Source organism: Natator depressus, chromosome 1, assembly GCF_965152275.1.
Source record: "Natator depressus isolate rNatDep1 chromosome 1, rNatDep2.hap1, whole genome shotgun sequence".
NCBI lineage: Eukaryota > Metazoa > Chordata > Testudines > Cheloniidae > Natator > Natator depressus.
The window spans coordinates 86,554,464-86,560,463 of record NC_134234.1 but is presented as its reverse complement, the minus strand read 5'-3'; positions in this window follow the sequence as shown (position 1 = coordinate 86,560,463).

The following is a 6,000-nucleotide window of genomic DNA, read 5'->3' as shown; positions in this document are numbered from 1 at the left end:
CATTAGTGTAAGATATTATTTAAATGACATATGATCGGTGGGATGCTGTAGAAAATCCAATACCTAGTTTTACTTTAATTATTCATAAGATAACATACAATGTCTTTAGGTCTTGGTCAATTAAAAAAAAATCACCCTAATTTACCTGAAAGTGAGATGAGTATGTATTCAAATGTGAACTGAGATGTTCAATTTCATGATCACAGATTAAAGCTCAGCTAAGAAACTAAAGAATCATTATTCAGAAGCTACCGGTATTAAAATTGTATTTCTTTGATATGAAAACATAAAAATGCCATTTAAAAAAAAGCTCATGTCTGATTCTGAAGCACAAAAATGGGGGGGGGGGGGGCTGATGCTGCATAGTACAAGTGCAGGGTGTTGTGCATATAAATAGAAAATAAAAAGTTGTCCAGAACAGGAGGTACAAGGCAATCCAGTTCTGCATTAATGAAAACGGTGCCATGCAGCAACCAACATATGCCTGCCTACTAGCAGAATTAAAGCCAAAGAGAGGAGTTCATAACTAAGGGCTTCATTAACATGATGAGGATCACACTTAAATCAATTTGATTTAACCATGATCATTATCAGCCCAGACCCCATCCCATTTAAATTCTGGAATGGGTTTACAAGGGCTTGAAACTTAAATTGATGTAAATGTGGAGCACAATGTCTACACCCTGATCCTACAAGTCTTTATTTGATGGACAAAAGGGGATGTAAGGTTATTGAACTCAAGGGCAAGGCTTAGTGGAGAATACAAGTAAGCTTAAAAGCTAGATATACTCTCAAGTCCTATGCAAAGCCACTCTCTTTTTTTTTTCTTCATAGGAGTGCAGGATATGAAAAGGGATGGCTATTCACATAGAATGAATGTGATTTGTGACCCAGGTGTGTAGGTGTGATGTGATGCTCGGCAAAGCAAAAGGTGTTTGCCTATGTTTCTTTTAGAAGCTGGAGCATAGCTAAGCAAGAGCACTATGACTTGCACTTGTGTAGTAGCACTCTTAGGGTATAACTACTCTAGAGATTCTAATTTCAATTTAAGAATTGCCAGTTACCTCTGGTTAGCTAACATGTTTTTACATGCTAGTCTGGACATTCAACCAATGTTTGAGGTTTACCCTTGGCTGAACCCTGCTTAACAAGGGTTTGTCTTCACTAGACTCTAAATAGAGTTAATCACTTGTCCATTAACTAACTAGCAGTAAAATACTCTAGGATAGATAAGCCCATTTTAGTGCAGGATTTGGTTATTCTGGGCTCCCTTTCATAACTCTTACGTTGTGTTTATTTTTCCAGCATCCAACTATGTAATGTGTAGGATCAAACTCATAGAGATACATTCTTACTATTTAGATTATAAGATCTTTAGGACAGGACTGTCTTTCTGTTATTTTTGTGTAAAGTGCCTAATACTGTGAGCCACCAACTCCTGATAAGGATCTGCTTCTGCTCTCCGTTACACTAGAATCAATGAGGAATTACACTAGGCTGAAACTGGTGCCAGGACAGAATCTGGTCCCTTGATCTCTAGATAAAAATCAAAAAGACTCATCAAGAAAATAACAAAACTATCTTAATCAAAGGAAGTAATGGCCACTAGCCAATAAAGCAGTCAGATTATTGTCATCATAAAGTGTTTTGCAGTCAGTAACTACATGTGAAGAATTGTGGCTAATAGAATGCAAATTAATGGGGGGGGAGTTATATGTATTTGATAAATACCTCAATTACCTGACAAGCTTTGTTACACTAGGCTTGCCAAGATTAACTATAGAGTCACACCACTTGTGACTTTTGTTATTTCTCATTCATGCTTTGACCACTTTTTTAATAATCAATTTTTTCTTCGAGGCTTCTGCCATGACACTTATAGTATGAAGTCAGATGAGACACTGTAGCATCAAGGGTGCTAGAAAGCTAGCGTATTTTCAACAATTCAAAGGCATAAAACATGTTGTGCTGAATTCCTTTGAGATGCTTGAAACTCATTCTGAGCCTCTTTAAGAAAACCACATGTCAAATAAGCAATGAAAAGGCCACAACTGGTTATTGTATTCCTATTAACACAGCATCAGCCTAAAGTAGAAGTGAAAAGAGCACAAGTTCCTATGAATAGAAGTGGAGAAGATAAAGTTGCTGAAAAATTGCAAGGAGGAATTACAGCAAGTAATTGGTTTGCTAAAATGTTAAAGACTTGGCATTTAATCCTGCACTCCTTTAGACTCAATTGAAATTACTATAGTTTTGCTAATGTTAATGGCATCTCTGGGTATCACACATGCATAATGCTTCTACCAGGTGATGTTGGCAACAACAAGGGCTGCATTCAAATAGCTAAGGGTCCCTTTTAAAACTAACAAACAGTACCAACTTGATCCCCTACCCAGAATGTGTGGGAACAATAAATGCTTTTCGTGGAGGTCTTTAAAGGCAGTACTTCCCCTACTACGAGCAACGAGTTTGTAGTATGAAATTTAAAAAAAAGTGTATGGGGAAAAAGGAATAAACATCAACTTTGAAAAACACAAGAACAGTATATCTATATGAATGATAAATAAAATACTTCCCCGTCGTGACTTTGGAAGTAGTTTATTATCTCTGTTTCCCCACTTTCCAGTATGAGCATCGAATACAGAAATGACACTTCTCCCTTCCCCATTAGCTAAATCCTACTCATGATTTGGTGTCAATGGATAGTATCAACCCACTGTCCTGAGGTACATTCAGATAAGACTGTCTCCACTTCCTGGAAAGTGCTGCCTGCTCCTCACCTGAGGCTCCAACACCTGTGATTTCAGCTTTATGAAGTGGCTACACAGGAGAGGCCTCACCAGAGTTCACTCAGCTCTGCTATTATTCTCTACAGCTTCAACAAAGACCCTTTTCTGCATTACATGTCAAGGAGCCACTTCTTATCAGTCTTCCCAATAGTGCAAGACCCTCAGTAGCGGAGAACCAGTAATACAGAGGGCTATTAAGCCGAATCCATGTTACTACGGACACATAACTTGCTAAAAGGTAGGAACCCATTCCCTGTCTCTGTTTGACTGTGAAAGCAATTTTGGGTTTGTGTACAGGTCTGGTGACTCCTAAATTATCAAGAGAGGAATTCAGGGCTGAAAGATTATGCAGATAAATCTTTCTCTGTAGCCATACTTCCCTTGTTCACCAATAAATGTGTCAGAGAGCTCCTTCTCCTGAGGAGCTTCTGTCCACTTGGAGTTCTACGTTTATGCAGATGAAACAGCTAAAAGGCCATTCGTCTCCCTGTTCACAAGTAGTTGGGAGCAGAGGGCTCCTTATCCTCCATACTTCAGGCCACAGGGTTTACAAATAGTCAATGTAAACACAAGGTTGTAGTAGTTAAATGGAGAATGAGGAACTCTTGATGTATAGGAACATATTTTATTAGCAGACTCAGCTGTTTCTGATACAAGCTATCCAGCTCCCCTCCCCCAAAACCCCCCCAAACATACAATCAAAACCCCAACATCTACCAGAACCCCCAAGTAGTTACTTTACAGAAGTATCACATTAGTAGTCATGAAATAAAGTCTCAGCTTCAGTATAACTGGAAGATTACAGATCATTCATTACTCAATAAAGATAATTGGAAACAACAAGGAAGCTACACATACTGTGAGTTATGAAGAAAAAAATCTATCAATAAAAAGAGAAAAAAGCTACAGATACTAATGAGAGTTGGGATACATACAACTGAACTATTCTGGGCATTTGTATACTGAAGAGTAATGAATACTGTAATCAGAGAGGAGTGAAATTTTTTGGCCTTTTTCCACCCCCAGAAAAATTGACATTCAGGTAGACCAAAACATATGGGAAATTTGTGCTGATTTCAGTAAACTCTTCTGGATGAAAGGAAAAATGTTTTTGAAATGTCAAAGTTGTTTCATTGGACATGTATGAAACCAACCATTTCAATTTCTTTTTGTGCTAGTGTCACAAAATGGAAAAAGAGGTGGTGGTGTCCTCCCTGCTTATGCCCACTAACCCACTGGTTAGGGAAGTTTCTAGGGATGTGGGAAACCCAGGTTTGAATCTCTGGAGAAGCATCTTGAACACAGGTCTCCTCATAGACTCAGGTGGAGGTTCCCAAGCTTTTCATATTGTGTACCCCCTTTGAGATCTACCAGCTGTCCACATACCCCATCTCTTCTCATCAGTGATACCCTGTGTGTTCTTCTTAACACTACGTGTCGTTAGCTATCTGTCCATATTTCAATTACTTACAGATATACTTATAGTATGACATATACAACCAGAAAAAAAAACCTGACAAGTTCTGAACAAAGTTAGACTGGAGGTGAGGGATCTGTACATCAGCATCTCTGTGCATCTGTGTTCTCACCTGTCTTCCCTCTTAAGCTGCATGGCTGCCTAAGAGTCAATCAAGTGCCACGCACTTGATTAGCAGAGCCCCTTCCCCCGCTGCTCTGCAGCCACGTTGCTCCTGCCCCCTGCCATGGAGCCCCTGGCCAGCTGCTCCCAGGACCCAGGGCCGGCTCTAGGATTTTTGCCACCTCAAGCAAAAAAATTTTTGGCCACTCCCACTTTTTTTCCATGCCCCGCAACCCCCGGCCGAACTCTGCCCCTTCCCCAAATCCCCAGCCCCGCCTCCTCTCCTGGGCATGCCGCATTCCCCCCCCACCCATTGCTTCCTGCAGCTCTCCCCACCACCACAACCCCCCACCCTAGCTCACCTCTGCTCCGCCTGCTCCCCTGAACACACCGCCGCTCTGCTTCTCCCCCCTCCCTCTCAGGTGAGGGAGAGGCAGCGCGTTCGGAGGAGCAGGCGGAGCAGAGGTGAGCGAGGGTTGGGGGAGCGCAGGAAGTAAGGGGGAGGTAGAGGAACCGCTCCCTGCCCCAGCTCGCCTCCGTTCCACCACTGCCACCTCCCCTGAGTGAGCCGCTGCTGGGCTTCTCCTCCCTCCCTCCCAGGCTTGCTGCGCGAAACAGCCATTTCAAGCGCGGCAAGCCTGGGAGGGAGGGGGGAGGAGTGGAGCGGTGGTGGCACGCTCAGGGGAGCAGGCGGAGGCAGAGCAGAGATGAGCTGGGGCGGCGGGGGCACATTTCTAGGGGCAGGATGGCCGGCTCCAGAATGCCGCCCCTAGAAATGTGCCGCCCCAAGCACCTGCTTGTTTTGCTGGTGCCTAGAGCCGGCCCTGCCGGGACCCTCCTGCTTGCTGTGAAGAGCGGAGGAGTGGATGGGGGCGCTGACGTCAGGGTGTCCACCTCCCCCTGCCTCCCACCCGCCCATGTACCCCATCTCCACAGAGCAGGGAAGGAGGGAACAGAGCTTAGGAGCAGGACTGAGCTGCTGGTGGCTGCTGCGGTCTGAACGAGCTTTCTGCTGAGTGCCTTAAAGAGACAGCACACATCCCTCATAGACTTCCCCAGCAGCCAGCACACACACACTTTGTCTCTGTGTGTGTCTCTCTCTCACACACACATGCGCACACACACACAGTGTCTGTGTCTCTCACACATACTCACACACACACATTCTGTCTCTTTCACACTCACCTCCCAATACATACTTGTATTATTGTTGTTTGTTTGTTATTTCTTAGTACTTCCTGCAATGCACATATATTCTCTGTAATTTTATTCTTTCAAAGTGCTGTTATTTTAGTTTTTTGACTGGTCTATGCATTTCATAATTTTATTTCTCTCTTATGCTTACATTTAATTCTTTGAATACTGAGTTCTAAAATGCCTAACTTGTTCTGGCTGGAGTAATTATCCCTAGTGTACATTTTTAAGAATATATATTATATCTAGGATTTTTGTTTCCACTGGTAGCGCACATCCTCACATGACCTCAATATTGGTGCATATAACAAAATTAATTCCGCACATGGATGGAAAAAATTAGAGGGTATATTGATTCTCATTGGTAATCTTGAAGTAAATGCATTACTATATTTTATATAGCAAATTCCCACAGAGATTTAAAGATTCCTCTATGTA